At 41.7% G+C, this 26,744-nt stretch overlaps 1 protein-coding gene across 9 annotated transcripts in view; it reads left to right on the forward strand.

The window, feature by feature from the left end:
- Positions 1-81: 81 nt before the first annotated feature.
- Positions 82-26,744, forward strand: part of MOB3B (MOB kinase activator 3B) — a 91,832-nt gene continuing 65,169 nt past the window's right edge. For all 9 annotated transcript variants that reach the window (XR_003538239.1, XR_003538235.1, XR_003538237.1 and 6 more), the window contains exons 1-2: positions 82-204; positions 20,774-20,870. The gene's annotated coding sequence lies outside the window, so the exon portion shown is untranslated. The remainder of the gene's footprint in view (positions 205-20,773; positions 20,871-26,744) is intronic.

Here is a 26,744-nt window from a genome sequence, read left to right on the forward strand (position 1 = left end):
GGCGGGGGCGGACAGCGCCGGGCCGGGCACGGCACAGCCGGGCCGGGCACGGCACAGCCGCGCCGGGCACAGCCGAGTTCAGCGGGGCAGCGCCGCGCCGCCGCCGGGGCTGGCGGAACGCGGGAGAGCCGCGCCGGACTGTGGCTGGCTGTCCTGCGAGCGAGACACCTGGAGGGGCAGCGACGGCTCCCGGAGCGGTGGGAGGTACGGCGGCGGCAGTGGGTCGGGGCGGCGCACGCGAGGGAGTGGGGAGGGGTCGATCCCGCCGCCGGCAAACTTCCCTCCGGGAGCGGGACGTGTTCGCCCGTTCCCTTTTCCGCTCAGTCCGAGGAGAAGTGTCCCTCCGGCTCCGCTCCCCAGCTCCTCTCGACCCCACGGGGAGGCGGCCCGGCCTGCCGGGCTCGGGAGCACGGCCGGTGCCCGCCCCCGCCGGGAAGGGGCTCCCGCTGCCCCGCCGGCCTCAGGAGGTGGCGGGGGCGGTCCCGGCCGGAGCGGCAGGTGGGCGCCGTGCGAGGGGACGGGACGGTGCCTGCGAGCGCGCTGGGCTCCGCGCAGCCCCCGGCTGGCCCGCAGCCCGCACGAAGATGCGCTTCCGAAGTGCTCCCCTTTTCCCCCTCCCCAGCCCGTCTCCTAGAGGTGGGTCGCTGCGTGCTTCCCCACAGAGCTTCAGGAGTCGGCTCGGTCGCGCCTGTGAGCGGCGGGCTCTGCGGACCTGTTGCCGCACGGCGGGAGCCGGGAGCGAGCGGGACGAGCCGCCCCCGGGCTGGGCGCAGAGGCTCCTGCCGCCCTCCTGCACCGTGCCCTGGCACAGGGAGGCGAGGTCCGAGCCCTCTTGTACTCGTGCTGAGCAGAGCGATGGGAGACTCAACACCACGGTCCGGGAGCTTGTGTTCTGGCGTGGCAAACGCTGAGACGCAGCTTGTTAAAAATGTCAATTTTCCCACAGTTCCTTTAATCTCGGGGGCGAAGTTAGTCTGTCAAGAAACCTGCCATGCACCTGATCTGCCTGGTCTATTAGTTGTGGCGAGACAGGCTCAGGGTGCTGAATTTTGCTTTCAGTTTGCAAGGTTGCTCAAGGAAAAATGGTTTGTGTTAAACTCCTTGTTCACTATTGGAACTCAGTATTTGAAATCTCTGCAAGTCTTTGCAGCATCTCAATGTGATGACCTGACAGCTGGTCTCTCAGAGGCTGACCCAGGGCTTGTTATGGAGAAATGAGTAATGGCTGGTGCAAGGAGTAGCAAACCCTAGAGGTGTGTGCTATTGGCTTAAAAAAGAAAAGCTGCAATGCAAACATAGAGCGGTCCTGGTTGGCAGAGGCTCTTGGAGAGTCCTACTTGAAACTAATTGACCCTGCAGGTCATCTGTCTCTCTTCTGGCAAGACCACTGCCAGCTGACATTTAAAGACGTAGAGGCCTTCCTGCTCCCATTTTGATGGGCAAATCAAACTGTTCTGGGGCTGCTTGTGGGCAGCTCTTGTAAGCGAAATAATCTGATTGATACAGGTGTAGGTCCTAGACCAGGGTGAAACAAGAACAAGTTTAGCTGGATGATTATCAGGTATAAACTGTATTTGAGGATCCTTCCCACCCGTGCTTAGATTGCAGTGATTTCTTATATAAACAACAGGATTGTGTTTCTGTTCTCCAAGTCATTTAGCTGTACTTTAAACACAGATATAATCTGTTTATAACAAAGGATATTTGTGAGAAAATCCTCTGGACACCTCAGACTGGAGATGTGCTGTGGTAAATAGAGGAGAGCTTATTTCCCCCCTTTCCACAGCAAAGCATGTTACTCAAGATTTGCAGACTCCTCTGAGTGGACCAACAATTGCGACAGTTGTACTTCTCCATGTCATGGGGCAGAGAAAAGAGCATTACTGGCACAAAAAATAAAAAGGGAGGCAACTGTTCTTTTTTAACAGAGAGCCTGCATATCTGAAAGAGGGGTGTAGGGTAGAAAGAAGAGGAATACAAGGTAGACTAGGTACAGTCAAGCAATATTGAGTTCCAGAAAGTGCTAAAGAGAAAATGAGGTGGGTGCAGAATAATGTGATGTTGCTTGTCATCAAGTATCTTGGAATGATGATTTTATTCAGTCTGCTGGTGTGTTGGGGTGGTAGCTGGTGCTGCTTAGAGTGAGTGCATTAGTGAGTGATGTGGAACTTGGGACTGGACCAAATCACTTCAGCTCCTTTGCTGGTATTTCTCTGCTGATAAATGTTTTTTTATCAACTGCCAGCAAAGTACTTGGCATTGTTGGGTCCCTGAGGAAGGTACTTGTGTTCTGGAACAGAAACTAAGAGAAGCAGAGAGGTCCAAGTGCACTGAGAACTAGGATCACAGACTGCTTTGGAACAATAATTGTTTAAAAATGTTACAGGGAAAAATATGTTACTTTGTTTAATATTCAGTCTTTGTCACTAGTTCAGTAAACACATCTCAGATGGAATATTTTATAGTCAAAACACAATGTTACTTTCATTCTTCTGTTTTAGGGTATTATCTCAGGATTAGATGCTTCAGTAGTACCTGTGACAGATAAGTGTCTTGTGAGCCTCTTCTGAGCCAAGGGCTAAGATAGGCCTGTGCAGATAAGGTGGAGAGAGAAAGCTGAAATCAGTAACATGTAACTGGAATTTTAATGCTAACTACTGTAGAATTAAATTTATTTCCAGAGAAATTGCCACCTTACTACTCCACTAAGTTGCTTTGGTGATGGATAATTAGCATATTAATATATTAAAGGAAAAATGCTTACAAATGAACTGCAGGTATGCCTGAAAATGAGTCAGTCATACACAGAGTAACTGAGAGGCTCTTTTAAAAGAGTTTGGACCAGTCAAGAAGAGTAGAAGAGGTTTTGCTCACTGTTATTCTGTGTTGTCCACTTAGAGGATATTGAAATGTAGTCACTTTTCTTTAAAGAAATTTTAAGTGGGTTTGAATCGCTGTGAAAATTCTAAGAGTTTTGAATACCATTTTTATTTTCTCATTTTAGTGTCTTTTTTTCCTGCCTTTGTTGTTGTATCCACTAGCATGATATTAGAGTGCCTCATTAAGGTAGACATTGAAGTGGTGTTTATCCACAGGGGTATCAAAACTAACAAACTAAAAAACTTGAAAAAGCAGACGTGTTCTTGTACAGTCGTGTTTTTGTTTCTTTGGGTCTCCAGTCACAGTAATGACAGAAAGTTACAAAAGTTACAAAAAGTTTAATTATAATAGTTACATGTAACAACAGCAGTCTAAATTTTTTTCATAGAAAAGTGCAGTACTTCATTTCTAAGTACTTGTGTAAGGAAAAACAGTCAAAATTTAAAGTTGTTTGACTTGAAATAGTAGAAGACCTTATTCGGTCTCAGAAAGTGCAACTCCTTTCATAGGAAGAGAAAGTTGCATATGTATCCTCATTGAGGGTTAACACTGAATTCCAGATGAGAAATATGAAAATAGTGCAGTTACTTCTTTTTTCTTCTATAAGATGCAATTAATTTCAACTTGTAAAAGAGATTTTGTGCAAAGAGCTAGCATAGGTAGTTCTTAAACACTTGTTCCCAATAAATGCTTAATTGTTATCAGTAGGTTAAGCTTACCTGGACACTCCCAATTATCACCTAATTAGGTCTCTATTTCTCCCCTTCAAAAAAACCCATGCATTTAGAAATGTAAGTCACAATTGACAATAAAGAATGCATGAGTTAATAGGCATATCTGCTTTAGATTGATGGAATACCTCCCCAGAAGTGCAGATGAAGGAAGTGAATGTTTCCACACTGTTTAGGGATGGGTTTTTTTTTGCTCGTGGTGCTGTCATTACCTAACCAAAACATGGTGTGATCTCATGAAGAACTGATAGAATCTAGTAGGATGTGGAAGATTGTGATCAGTCATATCTGCTGAAGTCTGTGCTGACTCTTAGCCTTTCAGAGACTGGAATCTAAGTGGAGATTTGAGCAAAGAGAAGGATATCCAGCGTAGATACAGGTACATACAACTTGACATCATCTGTGTGATGCATTACACGTAGGGAGACCTCAAGTTCATGAGCTTCAGTTCACCAGCTTCCTTAAGCTTGATATCCAAAATTGGGCAATGTTACTTCCCCACAGTAACCATACATTAAAAGCAGCAAGTTAAAAAAAAATGTTCAGAATTAAGTGTGCTTGAACATATTTTGCTGCCATCAAAAGTCACTGTGGTGTCAACATAGTTGCAAAGTGTTTAAATTAACAAAATGGATTCCAGAGATTGATTAACGAGGTTGTTGGAAATATAACATTGCCTATGTGCCAATCTGATCATACGTTCCCTAAAAAACCAGTTAAGAACAGAGCTATAATGTTGGTGATTGAAAGTAGAATTATATTCAGGAGTCTGAAACCCATTCCCTCCTCCCACGTTTCTGTAAAACAGAAGCACGTCAGAGGGAAGCTGAGGGACCTGATCTCTCTAGCCCAATGTCTAACTTAAATGCCTAAAATCAGGCAGTTGTAAGTATCCTGTTGTTGAGTTCCTGGAACCAGGAATAATAATACCATTCCATTATAATAGCTAAATGGGAAGGGATTTATAGATATATATTTCATTTGAATGAAGGAAAGGCATGGGACCAGAGTTGCTGTCCAGCCCTGAAACTTCTCAGGCAAAATGTTGAGATTCTGTCCTCAGATAATGGTAACAGTATGCTGAATGTTTTCTCCTCAGAGTAATCCCTTTTTCTTCCCCAGTCCCAGAAGTCACAGAAATATTTTAACTCTTTTCCTCTTACATTCAAATTTGACACAGTTCATTTATGATAAAAATATTCATGTCAGAACTCATCCAGTCTTCTGATGTATAGAGAGTGGTACTGAGACTCAGAATATTCAGGGTATCTTGAGTAATAGTTGAACTGATGAAAATAATGACCTGAAGTACTGCTTGCTTCATCCTGAATGAAGGGAAGAAAGGTGAGAGAAGAATGAAAGAAATTTGTTAGCATCTGTGTCCATATAGTAATTCTTTTCAGATTAATCTTGTTTGCTTATGAACTTAAAGTACATGGAACAGATAAATATTTTACATAGCATTGTGAATCAACATATTCTGAAAATCTGTGCTGTAGGTATTGAATGTGCTGTAAATCTGTATATAAATTTATGTGCATATATATATCATATATATATAAAAATATATCTCCATAGGATATAGAGATAACTGTACTTGCAAAATAAGGATCAAAGCTGGGAATTGACTTTTCTTGCTTAGAAGGACTACCTGTCATTATTATTGAGTTTGAAAAGGTCTATGTTAAATTGTCATCTGTTTTGTAATTCAAGATCTCTGTAGCGTACAAGGCTGCAGGGAGATCTGTCTTCCCTATGCATGTCTACATCTTGTACTTTTTTTCTGAATCAGTGAAGTAATGCAAAAATAAAATCTATCAAGTGTCCACGTGCAGATTTTTCTGGTTGTAAAACTATTGTCATATTCTGTGGAAAGACTGCAAAACCTTTTTTTTATAGTGCAAAGAGAGAATACAGGAGCAATATTCACTTACACTTTTAAAGATCTTATCTTCTACGGAAGTGGTGATACCAAGTGCCCCTTCAATTCAGTGCTCTACATGTTTAACTGAATATTTTTTGAAAACAAGCCCCAGTTATCAATTTGAAAATTATTAAAATGTGGAAATTGAAAACCTATCAATAAGGGGAAAATTATTGTGTTCTCAAAAAGAAACAAAACATAGAAGATTTTACCTCTTTGTATAGGTTTTCTTTTCATAAGACTGTCAAAAATTATATAACACATTCTCAGTTCCATTTTGACTGCTTCCCAGGAACAGTGGCTGTATTGCTTATCTTGTAGGAAACTGGTGATTCTTTGAAAGTACTTTTTTATGCTGTATATAGAGCTTTTTAGGATCCATGTTTGAAAGTTGTTTCTTAGTTTTGATTGCTCTTCTGACAGACATGTCTCCAATTCTTCAATTTGATGATGAATTCCATTTTGGAATTTGTCGATCTTGCTTGTATTCCAAGCATCAACAGGAAGATTCTTGCTAAATAGTTGGAAGATATGTTGGAGGAACTCATAGATGATCACTCTGCTGTTCTGTGGGATCTTGGTAATCTCCATGGGAAATCTGAAATCAGTTGTTTCATTGAGACATTGTTGAGAAAAATAACCACCCATTTTCCACAGTAAGTTCATGTTGTGGTAGTTCATTTTGATTCCTTGGAAAAGACAAACTGGATGCGAGATTTTGATGTACAATGCCAATATAATGCAAATTTGCAGTAGACTTCTCTGAACCAAGATGGTCATGCTGATGAAGCAGTCAGCACTATTTTCCTTTCCTTTCTGCAGATCTGTAAGCTTGCAGTTTCATGGTTGTCTTGTCTTGCTTACATGCTTCTCTCTCACATCTCTGAATTTATTTCCTCTGTGTGGCATACTGGGTATTACTCATTTTCTAGGAATTGGGCTTTCTATCAGCTGTGGTCCTGCCAAGGTTTACTGTTTATTTCAGTTTCACACAATTGCAAGGGTTTGCTCATTTCTTCTTTGACTGTATTTAATTGAAAATAGAGTAAATCAGTCAATCTGGTGAGTCAGAGGACATGGGCAGATTAGCAGATTAGAATCTGGTAAGAGCATTTCATCTTCTCATATTCTTGCTAGAACAGGCAGTCGTGCTTTATACTGAGAAATTTTACTTTTATGCTTAAGTTGACAAAGACAGTGAGAATCACATCCCTGGCTAACAGATATGCGATCAAAGCAAGAAGTAATTTTATTGTTTTAAGAAAAGTGTCTTTTTTGTTAGGATAAATTGTTTTGTTTGGGAAGTGGCTTAAATTTTATTAGAAAATAACCCTGTTATTGATACAAGCATTGGCTCACTAGGGGCATGTGTTGCTGTCACTCCGTTGGCAAAAAAAGTATATACAACTCTTAAGACAGATGCCTTTTTCTCCAAAATCTCTGATAGTTTTGTGCTCAGAGAGGCTTTGTTATACTTCATCACTTGAGGAATCAGCCTAAATATTTAGAACCATTAAGAAAAGCATAATTTTATGTAAAGAAGAGGAATTCCTTAAATTTCAGAGTTAGAAAACTCTTGTTCTGAAGCCTCCTCCTGTTGTCCCAAAATGAGTCTTTTCACCTGATGTGCAAGAGAGAGTCTGGCTCTGCTCATCCTCTGAAATGCAAAAGAAAGCATCTTTTAAATCCAAACCAATCAAATAAGTACTTTTCCACAGTTATTTGGTTTATTGCTCTGAGTTATTTGGTTCCCTCTGACCCTCATGTTTCTCTGAGGTCTGGGTCATTAGTAAACAGATTCAAGCCTCCCACGCCTTTTATTGTGAGATGCACAGCTTTCTGATTCGATCATTTAACTTGCATAATAGATCTCATTCTACAGTGGACAGGGACATTCTGGCATATAGAAACTGTGAGTTCAGTTTAGCATCTTCAACTGTCCACTCCATGAGTTGTAAGAACGACTATAAAGCTCTTTTTACCATTGTTCCAACAATTGGTCCTGTAACTTTACTTAGCAGGCCCTTGCAGATAGGTTTTATTGAATGTATGGCTCTGCTATCAATCCAAAATCTATTTTTTCATTCCCTGGTTTTATTGGAACTAGAGGGTGTGATGGGGATTCCCTAATATTTTCCCCCAGCCCCCCTCATTTGTTGTAAAAAATTCTCCAGCATCATAATGCTTACATGTTCTAAATGATCCTTCCTGCCTACAAATAAGCACATTGATTCAGGCCAAAAGTAGGGGAGAGCCGGAGGGTGAGTAGAGGCCTTTCACACCCCAAACCCCCAGCCTGTTCTGTTTCTTTCACTTTGTAATACCGTTGTCTTTTCTTCCACAGTAAAAAGGTATGCAGTATAGCCTACACAACTCCTCAGTTAGCATGATAGTTTCCAAGAGCTAATACATTCCTTCAAGATTCTTTCAGTACAAACCATAGATCACTTCAAATTCAACAAATCTGAAGTAATAAAAAGGACATGTAAAAAACTGGCAGACTCTTGGCCCCCATTGCTTGTTCTAAAGACCTGTATTACTGGTTGATTATGTCCCCGAGTCTAGCCTGCAAGAGGACTAAAATCCTTTCTTCCCATATGGTCTTTATTTTGATCCATATTCTCTTTATCCATCTTCACCTCAATGTTATACAGGGAGAAAAGGAGGGAAGTAACATTCACACATCTTCCAGCTCATCCCCTCCTCAACAAACAATCTTCCTTTTTCTTCTTCTTAGTACATGGCATCAGCATATCTCCTCCCAACATACACTTTTTCTGAATACCTGGATATCTATACAATATCATAAAAGCATCAACATAAAACAATCCACACCCCATTTGCCAAGTCAGCAACAAAATAATACTGACTCTAAGAAAATATAAAACTGTAACAATCTGTTTTCTTTATTCTCCAATTTAAAAGGTGGCCACTACTGATTACAGTATTTATTCCTTTTATCTTTAGTCTTAGGATCTTCCACAACTTATTCCAGTTTTTCAGAATACAACCTGGAGGGCTTCAGGGTAGAATTGTGGACTGGTTTGCCAGTACAGAATTACCCAACTCCTTTATCCTTAGGTCCAGACCTCCGATACAAATGTTTTATTACACTCTGCTCTGACTCCTTGTCAGCAGAGATAGGAGAGGCACTCTCTCCCATCACACAGTTTTGCGTGTAACAATTCCAAAACCTAGGCATTTATTTATTTCCCAGTTCTGACCCCCATCATGAGTTATGCATCACTCTGACCCTGTGCTGGCAAAGATAGGAGGATGCCTCCCCCCTTCATATATTTTTTTTGTTGTATACAATCACAGCCTCTGTTATGAATTCTTCTGATTTGATTTACACAGAGCTTGCGGTTTTCCTGTACCAATCCCCCTGATCAGTTACAACAAAATGAAATTTGATACTTACCAGTCCAGTAATTCAACCCACTTCTGCTCTTGCTCCAGTACCTCTGGAGTGTTGCACCTTGGAGTCACTTACTGCCCCAACACTGAAGAGGATTCAATGGAGTTCCCAATCAAACTGGTCAGAGTCCTATCCGATCCAATCCTCCTTTGCTGGGGATAGCAAGGTGATCCAGGCAAGGCTTAATGGCTTTCTCATCTAAATCGCCAAGATTGTTGTCCCAAAATGGATTCTTTCACCTGGTATGCAAGAGACTGGTCTGCGCAGAGTCAAGGTATTTATTTACAGTTCTGTGCAGAAGGGGGTACTGGATGGCAAATCCACAAAGCTAGTATGTGAAATGTCTACAAAGTCTATAAAAACGTTTTACTATTTTTACATTTTAAAAAATAAAGGCATTTTGTTACATAGTTCTCTTATTAATTAGTATTCTTTCCTCTATTGGTTAAATGATTCCCTCGCTTCTTATTCTAATCTGTCCTCATGCTGAGTCCTTCTCTTCTTTTGAGTCAGTGGGTTTCTTGAGTCAGTGGTCCATGAACTGCTGGTCGTGATCTCCTTTGCCCAGGCAGAGCTCAACTCAGTACAGTTGCCGAGTTGGCGGTGTTAGTTACTTCCTTATCTTGGGAGTATTACCAAATGTCCTTGTGGCCCATAAATTGTGCATTCTTTGTATCCACTATCAGGGGTACATCCTACTCCCCAAGCTTTGCTAATCTCCCCCTAGGTCTGAGATCATTGAAGCGTGGCAAGCCCTAAACCTTAACAAGGCCATTCTATTCACACGTAATTAATCTTTGTAGCACCTCGACAGCACTCCCATGAAAACAAGCTCTCAAGGAGAGTTCACTTGCGTTGGTAGCAAAATATCCCATCATCAGGGCCGCTCCAGCCAGTGTAATGCTGGAATTTGTCCCCCAGTGTCTGGCCAGTATACTCCTCTGACTGCCATGTCTTTGGGACAGGTTGTAGTAGGACTGCAGGTGGCCACCAGCAGGTTAATTGTAAGTGCCTAAAGCAATTTCAGCCTTTTGTAATGACAGTTCTGAGAAAGTGCCATATAAGCACTGTGGCTTGAAATGAAAGTGCTTGATTGGTTCCCGAATATGCACTAGCAAAGTGCCATGTTTCTAGGTACTGCTGGTTTCCTCAAGGGCAGTACCAGCCTTTTTAACTGGTTCCTGTAATCACAATATGAGAAGTCACTGATAGTTGAAAAAGAAGAATGGGTTGAACATTAAGATGAACAGAAGTTATAAGGCGGATTTGCTTTTCTTCTTGTGGGTATCTTTAAGGATTGCTAAATCTAAAAGTGAACCAAAATGATTTACCTTTATATTGTTCAGCCTGGATAATTACAGGAATATTTGAAAAATATTTAAAAATGTTGGCGCTCAGGAATATTTGATGTTGTCCTGATTTTGGCTGAGATAGAGTTAATTTTCTTCCCAGCAGCAGGTACAGTGCTGTGGTTTATCCTCAGTAGGAGGATAATGTTGATAACACACTGATGTTTTGGCTGTTACTGTCAAGGACTGTTGTTTCCTGTGCAGCCAACAGCAAGCAGGTGTACAAGAAGCCAAGAGGAAGCAGGATAACTGACTAAACTGGCCTGAGGGATATTCCACACCATAGTACATCATGCTCAGTGTATGAACTGAGGGGAGTTGGACAGGAGCTGCAAATCTATCACTACTCCAGGACAGGCTAGTCATTGATCAGTGGGTGGTGAGCAACTGTACTGTGCATCATTTGTCTTTCTTGTTTTTTCCCCCCTCTCTCATTATTATTGTTTATTATTATTATTAATAATAATAATATTTAAAAATTTTGTCACTTATAAAGCTGTTCTTATCTAGACCCACAGGTTTTACTTTTCTTTCAGATTTTCCTTCCCACGGGGGAACGGGGAGGAGTGAGCATGTGGCTGTGTGGTACTTAGTTGCCAGCTGGGGTTAAACCAGATGGAAGCAGTAAAGGAATTCCAAGATGAGATTAGAAAGTATTTTGTTAAAAGAAAAATAAATCCTGTTGATGCTTGGGAAGTCCTGCTATAATCTGACAGAGTGAAAGATTGCTATGGATAAGCAGTTTCTCTAGCAAGCCAGAGCATGAATTCAGGAGTTACACAGTAGGACCCTACTAATATAGTAATTCTCCCATGATTATTCTTGTTTTGCTTCTGCTGATGCTAATGGTGTAGTAATATTGTGGTATTGTCACAAATTATCTACACCGAGAGGTCTTCAGAGGAGTTAATTTATGAATGAAATTGTAGGAAGGATAGCTTTGTGTTTGAAAGACTGGACAGAGATACGAGAAGGCTATGGTAGAATTAGTGCATAGATTTACCACAGATGTCTTTTTAATTTGGTGTACATATGCATGGCTCTTTTGCATTAAATGGAACATCAGCTTAAATTGAATGAGGATCACTCCTTTCATCCACTAAAGCAACATGAGAAACAGCTTTGTGCCCCATGGCAAAAGTGGATCTGATTTGCTGTTCAGCAGTTTTATGCTTGTTTCCTCCCATTGTCATTTCATAGGTGATCCATGAGCTATTTGGTTGTTGTGAAGAAAAACTAAAATTTCAGGGGAAGATTAAGCAGTATGAGGCAATTGTAGGTGATGAAGAAGAAAAATGTATTCACTGTGTAAGAACCTTCAGGCCAGTGTTAGGGATCAGAGACCTGTTGGCTTTGTGCTGCTTATCTAGGGACAAGTGAGGACAATTGCTTCCCAGCGTAGCTGAATTGTCTCTGCAGAATACTGTGTGTAACCCTCCTACTTTGGGGATATTTGAGGACCCACATGAAGATTACAATGTTCTAAATTAAAACAATTCTTCCCTGAAAACAGAGAAAGGAGATATACACGTTCTATGTTGTAGTGCAGACCACCTACCCTGAGACCAAGTACCCCACAGTGGACGTTTTTTAATCACTTCATGCAAGTATGGAAGTACTTTGCCTGTTGGAATGAGAAGAGTGGTTTGAACGAGTAAGTCAGAAGCTATACATCTGTGCATTTGTTTCAGTGCTTCAGGATTTTGTTTTACATTACATTCTTACCTCTGAAACACCTTTCTGGAGTTTGGTCAAGGGACCCAGAGTTGCTGAAATAACCATTTTTTCTTCTAGTGAGATAGAATATGGTTGTGGGGTTGTGTTGGTTTTGGTTGGTTGGGATTTTTTTTGTGTGTTGGTTGGGTCTTGTGTTTGGGGTTTTTAAAATAATAATAGTAATAATGATTTTTAAAATCACTCCATTACAGATTTTGTATGTCTGCAACAACTGTGAACATCAAAATATCTTCTTGTGCTCTCATAGGCTGTCATGCTTCAGTGAAGGCTAAAGAACTCTTGAACTCTGGATACCATTTTGTGCCAAAGAAGATGAGGACATGAACATTTTGTGCCTCACATGGGAGCTGAAACAAAATCCAGAAGTTAAAGCTGAAGCAATAGGTCTAGTACAAAAGACTAGGAGTCAACTGAATATAACTGAGATTCCAGATCTGAATTCACCTAAGTGATTCCTAGGTTCAAAGTGTCTTAGTTTTCCTGTATTTTAACTGCGTCTTTACAAAGTTAATATACCTACTTACTACGTGACTTGGGAGTGTTATTCAGCTTTACCCAGGCTCTTTGCCAGGGTTGTCTGATGGACGCGTTGTGAGAAATGCTGAAAAAAAGGAGGAAAAAAATGGCTGAGACCTGATAAATGCAAATCAGTTCTGCTTCTGGATAACGCTAAATTCTGAGAAAGAGGCTACAATAATTTCCAGATTGTCTTTGTTTCTCTCAGTATTGCCCTCTTTTCTTGCTTAAGAAGTAATGGTGAGAAACTGTGTTAGTTTGTATGATAAAAACTGGCCTGTGCTCCACAAGGTAGTGCAGAGAAACACTGGCAGGTGGAGGAACCTGAGTAACACTTTCCCCAGCTGCCCCCAGCCCCATCACAGGAGCCATCAGCTTATCTCTACAAACCTGAAGGAGCACAGGGAACACAGTGTCAGGCAAAAAACCAAATTAAGGTTACTGAGGAAGGGCCCCTTCCAGCATTGTCCTGGGGGAGCTTCACCTCCATGGCTTGGGAAACAAATGCATTAAGATGAGTCAATGCTGAAGCACCTCACAGACTTCCTGGATTTGTTGCCTGGAGGTAGGCGACACATTTCGAGATGCAGAGGAAGAGTATTTAGGGATTACACAGGACCTATTATGGGATGTTTAGGGTAGAAACCAAAGGCAGGGAAAGGAATGGATCTGCGTAGTTTGGGAAGGAAAAAGTGTGTGAAAATAGAGGGATACAAAGGACTGGTCATGTTTAAAAAGCAACTGGTCAATACACTTCTCTGTTGTGACCTGCACTTGAAGAGCAGTATGCCCTCTCAATAAACTCCATTTCTGAGTATTTTCCTGCGTGAAGGACTGTTTGACTTTCCAAAGGAATTTCCATCTGGCTGCACTGTCAGACTCTGTGTTAGATTTTTGTGACTCTAGTATTCTCATCTGCTTGCAATCAATTGTAATAAACAGTTAGACTACCATTATTGTTCATCCGTCTGTAAAAAGGTCATCTTGGCAGCTAGTGAAATAGCAGTCATGAAAACACCATGCCAGTGATAGAAGATACAAAGTTCCTAATTCTTTCTTGTACTAGTTAGTGCTGCTCCAGTTAAAATTGAATTTTTGTGTTGTGAGGTAAGAAACTAAAATGGCATACTAGATTTGCTTGGTTTTCCTGCTGAGCAGTGATTTTCTTTCTGGGAAGAGCATATGCATCACTATATTTCTTCTTTAGGATGTGACAAACCCTTAGGCCTGAATCACAGAATCCAATAAACATGATAGGGAAGGCTCCACTGATTCGTTTAGCCCAACTGCAGAGGAAATGTTTCATGCTGAAAATGTTTCTAGAGATCTTTGTCAGTCAAAGTACTCCTGGGAGCAAGCCTCTAATAGAGCACAGATGATAGCAAGGTGAAGTTTTACCATACACAGCCAAATTGATTTAATGGTTAGCTCTTATCTAAAGAGCTGGTCCTTTTCCTCTCCTGTTTGGCCTTAGGAATGTTTCAGCTTGGGAAACTAATCTGACTGAAAAGCCAATCCCCTTCCCTTTCTCCAAGTGGGGATGATTGTGGTGATGATGACAATTTTTTGCCTGTTTTTCTGCCTTGAGCTGGCTAATCGGAGTAGAGGTGATGCTGGCACACAGGGATGACTAGAAGAACATGTCTATTAGTATGGGAGCAGGACCTGTTTTTAAAAGGAGACATGACAGTAAGAGGCTGGAAACTGGTATTCTGAGTTTAGGAGCCTGTGCTGTGCAGAAGACAACCTGAAGCAACCCTGTGATCTTGTCCCATTGTGACATCCACAGAGGGAAGCGTTAGCATGGCAAAGTGTCTCAGCTCCTCATCTCTAGTACTGGGATGTGAGACTGGTTACAGAATGTAGAAAAAATCAAAACCATTTCAAACCAAACTAACGAAAAGCTAAAAAACTTACCAATTTAACCTGAGATTTCTGGCTACTGTGTGTGTGCTACAGACCTCTTTCTTACAGGGTTGATGCCAGATGCAAATCAGTCTGTGTTGTATATTAGCCTGTATGAGTATTAGAGGCTACAAACTTGCGCTAATATTATTCCACAATATATTATTCCACATTAACATTATTAGCATAACTTTAGCTCAGTTAGTTATAGCATGGTGCTAATAACACCAAGGTTGCAGGTTCAAGCCCTGTGGGCCATTCACTTAAGAGTTGGACTGGATGATCTTTGTGGGTCCCTTCTAACTCAGAATATCCTGTGATTTGATGGGTGGACCACTTGGTAGATAAAAAAAATTGTCTAGATGTTTGCTCTCAAAGAATTGTGATAAACAACTCAATGTCCAAGTGGAAAGCAGTGATTACCCCTCAGGGGTCAGTATTTGGACCATCACATTTCAATATCTTTGTCAGTGGGACACAGACAATGAGATCACATGCACCCTCAGCAAGTTTGCTGATGTGGTGGGTCGACCTTGGCTGGGCCAAGTGCTCACCCAGCTGCTTTATCACTGCCCTTCCAGCCAGACAGGGGAGAAAGTAAGGTGGGAAAACAACTCATAGATTGGGATAAGGCTGTTTCTTTAAAGCAAAAGCAAAGTGAAGGCTTGGGCACATAAAAGCGAAGCAAAAGATAACACAGTTTATTCTCTTACTTCCCATCAGCAGCAATGTCTGGGCACTCCTGAGAAGCAGGGCTTCAGCACGTGTGATGGTTCCTCAGCAGACAGCCATTAGACAATGAATGCCCATCTTCCTGCTCCTTGCCTCAGCTTTTATATCTGAGCTGATGTCCTATGGTATGGAATATCCTGTTGGTTGATTTGGGTCAGCTGGCCTACTGGGGTCCCCTCCCAGGGTCTTGCCCTCGATTGAGGAAAGAATGTTACAGTGCTGATGCTGTGCTCAGCAGGAGCCAAAACACTGGTGTGTTATCAACACCCTTCTAGCTAACAACACTTCTAGCTCACAGCACTGTGAGGGTTACTGTGGGGAAATGAACTCCAGCTCAGCCAGACCCAATACAAACTCCACTCCTTATTCCATACCATTTGCATCATGCTCAGATCCCGTATCTGACTGTCTCCCGTGCTTTCACAGATCTTTTTTTATGGCCTTCTTCCGCCCCAGATCTTGTGCTCCATTCTGTTGGGATGTGTACGCAGGGCAGGAGAAGCAATTGATCGTTCCACCCCTTGCCTCTGTGAATCACATATTTAAGAATTTTAAATTCCACATTCATCACACAACCTTCCCCTGCATAAACAAAGACAAAAAACAACCAAAACAGAATACAATGAAACTTCCCCTCACCAAAAATCAAATAACATCATCATAAAACCAAACTAAAGTGGACAATTTACACAAAATCCACCCCTTGTACCTTTACCACAATTTCAGCAAAAACTCCCCATGATCATTTCATTCTCTAACATTTTTCAGTACTTGTTTTGCTGGTTACCTCTCCCAATTACTATCCTTATCTTAAAATCCTTATGACTTCCCCGTACGGGCCACCAAAAAGACTGTAGTGGGTTGACCCTGGCCAGATGCCAGGTACCCACTAAAGCCACTCTCCCTCTGCAACTGGACAGAGGAGAGAAAAAGAAACAGCTAAGGATTCATGAGTTAACAGCTGGGAGAGGTCACTTACTGATTACCTTCATGGCAAAACAGACTCAAAGTACTTAAATTCATTACTAACAGGATAAGAGCCAAAGAATGAGAAACAAAACATTCTTAAAAACACCTTCTCCCCACCCCTCCTTCCTTCCGTGTTCTCCCTCCTCCCCCCCCAGCGGTGCATGGGATGGGAATGGGGATTAAGGTCAGTTGTTGTTTCTGCCGCTGCTCAGAGAGAGGAGTCCTTCCCCTGCTCCCGTGAGGTCCCTCCCATGGGAGACAGCCCTTGATGGACCTCCAGTGTGAGTCCGTCCCTCGGGCAGCAGTTCTTCCCAAACTGCTGTCCTGTGAGTCACTCCTCCATGGGGTGCAGTCCTTCACCAATGAGTGGTACTGGCGTGGGTCCCCCACAGGGGCCACAAGTGCTACCCAGGAAAAACCTGCTCTGGCGTGGGCTTCCCTCTCCACAGGCTGCAGGTCTCTGGCAGGACCCTCCTTTATCTTGGGCCTCCCACAGGGTCGCAGACTCCTTGGGATACCCACCTGCTCCAGCATGGGCTCCTCCATGGAATGCAGGTGGGTCTCTGCACCCTGATGGTCCTTCATGGGCTGCAGGGGCACAGCTGCTCCACCCTGGTCTGCACTACGGGCTGCAGAGCCTCAGCTCCAGTGCCTGGAGCATCTCCTGCCCCTCCTTGTGCACTGACCTTGGTCTCTACTCCACTCTTCCCTGGCTGGAATTCTTTCTGCGCAATAACCTTCTTTTCTTAATTATATTATCACAGAGATGTTACTAGTACTCCTGATTGGCTCGGCCTTGGCCAGCAGCAGGAAGTCCATCCTGGAGCTGGCTGGCATTGGCTCCACTGGACAGGGGAAGCTTCTAGCAGCTTCTAACAGAAGCCACCCCTGTAGCCCTCCCGCTACCAAAACCCAGCCACACAAACCCACTACATTCCGCAGCACCAAGCTATGTGCTGCGATCGACACTAGAGGGAAGGAATGCCATCCAAAGGGACCTGGACAGGCTTGAGACGTGGGCCTGTGCGAACCTCATGAAGTTCAACAAGGCCAAGCACAACATCCTGCACCTGGGTCAGGGCAATCCCAAGCATAGAGACAGGCTGGGTGGAGGATGAATTAAGATGCCCTGTGGAGAAGGACTCAGGGGTGTTTGTGGATGAAAAGCTCAACATGACCTGGCACTGCACACTTACAACCCAGAAAGCCAACTGTGTCCTGGGCTGCATCAAAAGCAGCATGGCCAGCAGGGCAAGGAAGGCGATTCTGCCCCTCTGCTCTGCTCTTGTGTGACCCCACGTGGAGTACTGCAAACAGTTCTGGGGTCCCCAACACAAGAAAGACTGGACCTGTTGGAGCCAGTCAGGAGAAGAGTCACCAAGTTGATCATAGGGCTGGAACACCTCTCCTATGAAGACAGGCTGAGATAGTTGGGACAGTTTGGCCTGGAGAAGAGAAGGCTCCAGGCAGACCTTATAGCACTTTCCAGTACCTAAAGGGACTTTACAAGAAGGCTGGAGAGTGGCTTTTCACAAAGGCATGTAGTGATAGGACAAGGGGGAATGGCCTTAAGCTGAAGGATGGCAGGTTTAGGCTAGATACTAGGAAAAAATTCTTTACTGTGAAGGTGTAACAGGTTGCCCAGGGAGGTTGTGGACTTCCCACCCCTGAAGGTGTTCAAGACCAGGCTGAATGGGGCTCTGATTAACCTGGTCTAGTGGAAGGTTCCCTGCCCACAGGAGGTTGGAACTGGATCATCTGTAATGTCCCTTTCAAGCCAAACTATTCTGTAATTCTGTGTGGTGAGTGATCATGTTTTTCCGCAGTGTGATCAGTAGGCTTGTTTTCATCCCCATCCAGCTGCTAATTTTGTGTGCTCTGAAGGACTGAGTTTATTTTGAGATTTGAACTGCTCTGTCAAACATCATTGAAGCAGGATGATGGTTTGGAAAGTTACTGTTAGCAAGACAGACATTTGCACTCTGTAGAGCCTTGTTTCTAGGAAATCAGTTGATAAATGTAATAGAGATATAATTACATATTTCACTTTAAAAGTTCTTATAAATTAATAGCACACATAGATAATATGTCTTTGGAATTAAACAGGTCTAAGCAATTATTGTCAAGTGTAGGTGCTGTGGACTTTTGTGAACTATTGTGAAATAAGGTGAGAACTGAGAATATTTACATTGGCTTGGTTTAACAACAGGAGTCCTAACCATTCCAAATCCTTCTTGTTCATTGGGGTAGATTTTGTTGTTGTTGTCTTGTTTATTTTGGGGGGGTTGTTTTTGGTTGGAGTTTTATTTTTTTTCTGGTGTCCCCATCTCATCATGTTGTCTCTGTCTGTGTGTCCTGTCTCCCCTCTTCCTCCCATATGTTAGTATTTCAGATTAGCTTTGTTTCCCCTGGGGAGTTAGTCACATATGAAAATGGTCATTGCCAGCAGTTCTAAAAGCCTGCCTTGCTAATGATTTTGGCTAAAGGATGAAATTTTGAATAGTCACAGTAACACTTCTCTCTGTAGTTGATGTATTATCAAGTAAAAAGTTGTTGTTGAAGGCTCTCATAAGCCTTGCCAGGGATGTGTGATCACATAGATTCCTGCAACAGGACAGATTCCAGCTACAACTCATGTAGCTCCGTGAAAATAAGACTATCTGTTGCCTGTCTGTCATGTGCATAGAAGTACCTAGTGTACCATCCATTCTCACAGAATCAGAGAATGGGTAGGGTTGGAAGGGACCACAGTGGGTCATCTGTCCCACCCTCCCTTCACACTACAGCAGAAACAGTTTGGACTTCCTGCTTGAAGACCCCTAATGTATTCAATGATATTCAATTCACTTGCTGTGTAGATTGTGACTCCAAAGTGAAAACTATTGGTACTGCGTTGTTTGATACTTAGAATTTTGCAGAAGTGTGTCTGTGAAAGAGCTAGGTGTGTTTCCTAAACCCTTTTTAGTCTTTGCTCAGTAAGAGATTGATTGGACTATATGGGAAAAGATCGCTTCTGGAATTAGTGAGTTGGCATATGTGTCTTTTAATTCAATGCAGTTAGTGTTCATTGGTGCCAAGGCTTATTTTGTGTCGTATGCTTAGCACACCTGACAGGCAACTGAACAGGCTAGCACATGATAGATCAGTGTTTTGTTCTGAACACAGAAACTTTTGATGTGCTGAAGCTGTGAACCACTGTAATGCTTGTTTCAAAGTCTATTGGAAGGACAGCTTTAAAACCCTTGATGAATAAAAAGTGTAGGTGTCTGGATTTCTCCCTGGACACTTGCATGTCAGGCAAAGAGAGGTACTATGGCAAACTGCCCCAACAGGCTGTATTGCTACAAACTTACTCATCACAATTCCACAGGGATTGACGCAGACCAAACAGCTACACCATCAATCTTGAGCCTAGTAGTCATCTTCTGTGAACTATATATTGTATAAGCTGCATGGATTTGTACCAACATTGCGACTAGCGTAAATGTTGAATGCTGCAAGCCCCACCTATTTCTGGCAGGTTAGCAATCATCTGAGAGACTGAGGATTTCCTGGACAAACTAAAACTGGGCTCAGAGAATAAGTCCCCTTTAAGTCAAGTAGTAGTGTTGGCTTAAAAATAACCTGACTTGGAGACCCTGAGAGCTGTAAACTTTCCTAAAGCTTCTTTCTTTAATGCTCCTGTTGTTCTTACAGAGATTTATAGCAGAAACTTAGCACTAATGAGAGAGGAATTTAAACCAATAACAGTATTTTACTGTCAGATGTAAACCACTCACCTACTATGTAACAACATACTGAAGGGGTTAAAACTTCTTTTGAATTCGTACGGCCTGGAGCTGCTGTTCATGCAGCAGGATTTATCTGCTGTGGAACACCTCTATATTGAAGGGTGAAGCAACTGAAATTTCTCTTGCAGGTTCTAAACCACAAGGTGTTACCAGGTGAACCTGTGAAGTACACTACTGTTTTGGCAGGTGTGTCAGTTTTGATTACCTGCAGCTGGTAAAAAAATCCTTGACTTGTCATCCCGGTCCTCCACACTCTACATCGTAGGAAAACAAATACTTGCACAGTTCTGATACTAACAACATATTTTCTGTCAACAAACTCTTGTGTCTTGACAAGGTGATGAAGAGAAGTAACTTCCAGGTAACCTGCATCAAATTTCTGTGGTACTAAAAGAGTAAGGTTTTTCTTGCATTATTTCCCATTTTCTTAGATTTAAAGAGTATCTTGAGAAGCGAAGGTAGAGTGCTGTTCTGGCTTTATGGCTTTTTCTACCCTCTTGTCTCCTTGTTGTGGGCTACTTTGCTTTTTAGAGGTCTTACTTCATCCACAAAGAGATGATTGCGGATCAGAAAGATGGTTTGTTAACTTGGTGGGTGATTTCTGTTTTGTTTTGTTTGGTTGGTTTTTTCTCCTGTGTCTTATACAGCAACTTTGAAAATTCAAAGTGCTGTACAGGGAGGGTGTTGACAACTGTTGCTGCCTACCAAGCAACTAATAATTATGTGATGCACCAATTCTAACTCCAGCACGGGAAAAGAAGGAAGGGAAACTCCCAACACTCAGTGCTCAGCACTGACATACTTTTTTTTCTACTGGACAGATTTTGGCCGGAAGGATTAAATCTTTGGATCTCTGTAGAGAGATTTGGGAAGGGATACTCACACACACCTCTGGATCTTGAGCAAAGAAGATAAATGGTAAGCTGTTTCTAAGGAGTTTATTTTAAGGAATATCCTTAAAAGTAATATGTACACTTATAAGTAATATATTTTTAGATATAATGCATGATATTTCTAACAGGGTCTTGAACAAAGTAATTTCCTGGATTAAATTACTTTTTTCCTTGATTTTGTTGTGGTTGCCAGCACCAGCAGTCTTAATGGTAAATGGATACCTGATTTCTACCTTCAACAGGATAGTGATAATTTAGATTGAGGATGCATTTTTTTTCCCTGTTCCAAAGGACTTAGTTCCAGAAAATCATTCACTGTGGTAGAGTCCAAACCTACACACAAGGTGTACAAAAATCACCTGAATATGTTCAGACATTCAGAGAACTTTAGGTGTCCCAAGGTGGATCAGTAACTTCTCTGTTAATCACCCATTGATGGACAGGTGCTATGTTGAAAAGAGGCTGGGTCTTGGAATCTCAGGAGTTTTTGCATTTTGCCCCTTGGTACCATTTTTCTTTTTCCTCCTCAGAACTCACTGTTTTCAGACAATGATCTTAGGCAATGCCTTGGAAATTTCTTCAGTCTGAAAAATTCCTTTGGAAAGTGGTGGAGTTTCCACAGCTAAGAAACAAGACAGTGAAGAAAAGGTGACTGTAATGCAGTTAGATGAAGGACTAGAGTACTTGCAAGAGGCAAAGATGAACTCAGAAAGTAAATCAAATTCATCCTTTTCCATCTATCCCAAAAATCTAATGAGTCAGGTTTATATGTTTTCCAATAACTTGAGCTGGCACCCTCCACTTCTTCTGTTTTCTGCTCTGCTTGGAGGTTGAACGTGCTAGTTTAATAATCATGACATGCTTATTCTAGTTTAATGACATTGAGACTCCAAGAACAGTACAATTTCTTAGCAGGCCACAGAAAAAAATCCGTGAGGGATTAGAAGATCAAGTCAAGTTTGTGCTCTCCATTTTTCTGGCATCCAAATGTCCAGACATTTCATTTCCAGTATGAATCTATTAGATCCAAAGGACACCATTATTCAGTGGAAATCAGGACATATGTTGTTTTGTTGAGCAGGTTCAAGCTGAGTTAAACAGAGGTGCCAAAGTCTGCTTAAAGAATGTGTTTGGAGTCTAGCTTTATGAACAGATGGCAACTCCAAATGAGGCAACCGTGGTTTTCTTTCTTGGTCTGCTATTGGCCTGGTGTGTGACCTTGGACAAATGACTTGCTCTCATACTTTTTGCTTTCATTTGTTGTTCCCACAGCACTTGAGGAAACGTATTTTTTTACACAAGAGACAGTGGGATTGGTTTTGATAAGGTTTTTGTGGTTATATCTTACAGCAAAGAGAGCAGTCTTTTGAAAACCTGGTCTTTCACTATTATAATAAAGTAGCTTTTATAATCTGATTTATTTTTGTTTTATTGTACTGATAAAAACACCAAACACAACTTAATTACATTAATGACCTTTATAGAATTATAAAGAAGGAACATCCTTCTTGGATTGTACAGCTCATTATACTTGCAGGTGCAGTTTCTTACCTCCTAGATTTTTCTGGTGTGTTCTGTTAGCAATGTACTGGTTTCTGCAGTGTCACCAAATGTGACAGATTGCAGGCGCAGTGTGCTTCCATTGCGCATGTAGGGGATGAGATAATCCCAAAGTGTAACATATAGTTTGTACGATATTGGTGACATTCCACTTTAATCCCTGAACAAAATCCTACTTCAAAACTACCTTTAAGATACCTCATCTTGCAACAAAAGTACTTAGGCTGAAAAGCCTTCTGCTGAAGCATCTTGTCTCTGCTGATGGAGAAAAAGAATAGGATGAGCCTCAAAAAATAGAATCAGAGTTGGAAGGGACCCACGAGGATTGTTGAAGTCTGACTCCTGGCTGGTATCTGTAGTGCACAGCACAGTGAGTACATGTCCTTTAGTGTTCTGAGAGTAGAGGAGCAAGTAGAAAAAATTTTTGCTTTCAAAATCCTTTGCAAGTGAAGTGACTTTGCATTCCTTCCTGACTACCTATCTAGGCAGCTTTTCTTCCTCTTTAATGAGGGGTCTGGAGGATGCAGAACTTTCCTTCTGCTTTTTGCTTTAGAAAATCTTGAGTTCTGGTGTATGCTGCTTTACAAAATGCAATCACCCAAATGAAAGTCCCAGGCCACTTTTTTTAGGCATAATTACAAATTATAATGATCCATCTCTTAGCAGTACAACTGGAGCAGGAGCTCTGAGGTGCCCGTGTAATGCAGCTCTCCTACTCAAACAAACAGGTTTGCTGCAGAGCCAGTCTCCAAAATTCTCAAGGCTTTCCCATTGAAACAGGCTGCAGAACCCATATGGCACAAAGGTGCAGAGTCTGCTGTGATAACCTCAGTAACTGATACCTCTTTTCCAGGTGCTATGTTCTGTGTCATATTGTAAACTAACATGTTAACAAAACAAAACTTACTAAATAAATAATGGCCTGGAGAGAGCACTATGCATCACCAATACAGCTTTGTTTTCCAAAGTCTGTCCTACCTTCCTTATCTAGGAACTAGTTAGGATTAAAAGATGGTCATAGCTTGATGTCTGCTAAGAGAAAATAGATACAAGAAGTTAATTTACGCTGCAATAGAAAGCTTCACACAATAATAGGGAGTGAATGTGATTTATTAGGTAAAGGATTTAGGCTTGAGAGTCTGAATTGAACTGGTTAGACCCTTTTAATATAATGCCTAGTGTCGTATGGCAACATATTCAATACAACAAAAATAAAATAAGGTGCCTGCTGGGAGCCTGTATTTGTAAGGGCGTGAGTGGAGGCTGCGTAAGATCATTTCAAGCTGTCAATTGTCTTGGTTCTAACTGTAATCCCTCTGTATTTTACCACTACCCAATGCCTCATCCAAGAAGAAATAAATACCCCAGACTTATGTATTTTGTTATGAAAATAACTGCAGAGAATCACAGAATCACTAAATGAACTAGGTTGGAAAAGACCTCTATGATCATCGAGTCCAACTTTTGACCTAACACCACCTTATCTACTAGACCATGGCACTCAGTGCCACATCCAGCCTCTTCTTAAACACCTTCAGGGACGGTGACTCCACCACCTCCCTGGGCAGCCCGTATCAATGCCCAATCACTATCTCTGTAAAGAACTTTTTCCTAATGTCTAACCTAAACCTCCCCTGGTGCAGCTTAAAACTATGCCCTCTTGTTCTACTGCTGGTTGCCTGGGAGAAGAGACCAATACCCACACAGCCTACCCAAAGGCTTTAGCTTTTGCCATATTCTTACTCACGGGAGTGGCAGCTGCACTTTTTCCTGGTGGACTACTGTATTTATCTGTGTCAGGGCCACCAATGTTCTGCATTATGGGAGCATTGATAGCCTGAACATAATGCTAGACCAGTGTGCTCCAAAGGGCCAGAAGGCCTCCCTGGCTTTCATACTGTGAGGAGTGTATTGTAGTGATACTTCCAGGACTGGTCTGGGCTGGTAACCACAAAGCCACCACTTTTTTTGTCCTTGTGCAGCGATGAAGCATCAGTGCCGGCCAGGTCGGTTGGTTTAGGTGATCAGGTTGTGCTCAGTATGGAATTGTCTCACTGGCAGATGATGTATTTTCCCTGTAAATCATACAGTCAAAATTTGTTCAGTCCTATGCTGTTTCTGAATTTAGTCCATTTTCAACCATGTCAGTCCAGAAGTTGTCTTCTTTTGTGTTCTTCAAGAATGGCTTCCTACTGAATTAAGCTACTCATAGGTAACTGAGAGTTTCTGGGGTTGCTTGTTAGGAACTTTGTTCATGTATTATTTTGGTTTAATATGTGTGATTGTTTATTATGCCATGTAATTTGACATATTGTCCAGAAAAGTGGAGTTGCTGAGTTGCTATTTGTAGTCATTATATTTCTAAGGCAGGGCCATTAGCTGCTCTTAGTATGGGCTTGTGCTCAGCAATGCAGTAAATTAAGCTGATGAATACTACGTTGTTGTGTTGTGCATATTGCCCTGTCACTTGTAAATTGTGGGATTTAATTATGTCCTAATTATTGTTTTTATATTGCTGCAGTATCAGGCATTCATATTAAATTCGGCACAAACTGTACTGCTTGTAATGATCAAAGCTAATCTTCTCTTTAGACAGGTCAGACTTGTTTTATTAGTCAAACTAAAGGAAGGGATGTACAATGATACAGTATATTTCATCAGATGAGAAAGATATTTTTTCAAATGTGTCTCAGACTCTTAAATTCCAAGATTTGTTTTCAAAAGCACTTGATGGGAAGCCCACAAAAAATCAGATCCACTGAAAATATATTTTTGACATGATTTTTCATGTTGGAAGGCCAAATCTTTGTTTGCCCTGCAGACTACTCTCTTATCTCTTACATTAGGTAGAAAGAAGACTGAATTACCATTAGTGGGCTGGTTTAGTACAATACTATAGAAAGGAGCAATTGCAAGCAATTCTGAAATATTAAATCATCTTTAAGAACCGTTTCTTAAAGCTTCATAGTTAGGAGGTCCTTAACATCCCATTGCATCTCATGGTTGACAGGTAAAGTATTTCCAGAAGTGGTTTTTTCCTTTAACAAAAATAGGTAAAAGGGACTGTTACTATTTATGTTCCTTAGAGTCATTGTCACAGTGTTCCTCTGAACTAACCTACAACACTGCTAGCAGATACTTTTCTCAGATCTGTAAACATGGGAGAACGTGTATGGGTATGATAGCACAGAAGACTGATACTCAGTCTGCAAAAACTGGCGTAGGAAATTAACTTGAAATTCTAACAAGTAAAAACATGTATACCTAAAAAAAGACATTGCATTACTTTAAGGTGTTAAATTAATTGTAAATTTGTCTTCATGGGACAGTTTTGTGCTATTCTGTGCTTCTTTTTACCTCCATCTTGGGAAAACAAAGCATGCTTTAGTTCTTATTCTCTGCTTAGGGCAACTGTAGCTAAAATGAGAATTTATCTTTATACTCAAAGTTTATTCCTGAAGATCTTTTCTGTGTTTATGCTAGTGTTTCAACTCAAAGTAGACAGTAGAATAACAGTAGGGGTTGTTTTAGTTTTCCAGGATACTGAGGCCTGGATCAGTGAGCTGCTTCCTTGTATTCCTCATAGATGTCCCCTTTCCTCAGTCAATTTCATTATACGTTCACTTAAAAAAAGTAGTTGAACCAATTCACTTCCTTGGGTTGCTGCCTGCACTTTGGAATCTGTTCCAGCAAAGTCTCATCTTTTAATGCTCCTGTGAGCAGTAGCACAGCAGCACAACATTTGCACTATAGCCTAATTCATCTGATAATGTCTTAGAACCCAAAACATGAAGTCTTAAGCAGACAAGAAGCATAAAGCTTGATGTAATGTTTCCTGCATTTTTTCAGGAAAGCTGTTCTGTAACATCTGCCTGATAGCTGAATAAACCATGCAATTAATCTAACAGTCCTAATGATAAAGGGACAGAGCAGAAGCAAGCATATAAGGTTACCCCTTACTACTTAGCAGCCATATGTTGAAATCTCTTTTGTGCAAGGCAGATTGCAGGTGTGGAGTATGCAGTTTCACGGCCTAGATAGAGTATCTCTGCCACACAGGTGAAATATGAGTCAGTATATTGAAAGACTGCTCTCAACAGTTTAGTTTCATGTGTCCAACCTGCCACAGGTAACATCTGTTCTGAGGAGTTTTTCAGGGTATTAGGTCATTAGGCTTAAGGGGTTTTGAATGGGTACCTGTGTATTAGAAATTAAGGTTATATTCTGTCTCCGTGGGTGTGTCTCCTGAAAAATTGGTGATTACATCAAAGGCGCTAGCTTTGAATGAAATCTGTAAGAGGTAAAGGGAACCTGTTGTATCTCTGTAGGCCAGAACAGC

The sequence above is a fragment of the Neopelma chrysocephalum genome, unplaced genomic scaffold (genome assembly GCF_003984885.1).
Source record: "Neopelma chrysocephalum unplaced genomic scaffold, ASM398488v2 Primary Assembly neopelma1_95480, whole genome shotgun sequence".
In the NCBI taxonomy this organism is placed as follows: domain Eukaryota; kingdom Metazoa; phylum Chordata; class Aves; order Passeriformes; family Pipridae; genus Neopelma; species Neopelma chrysocephalum.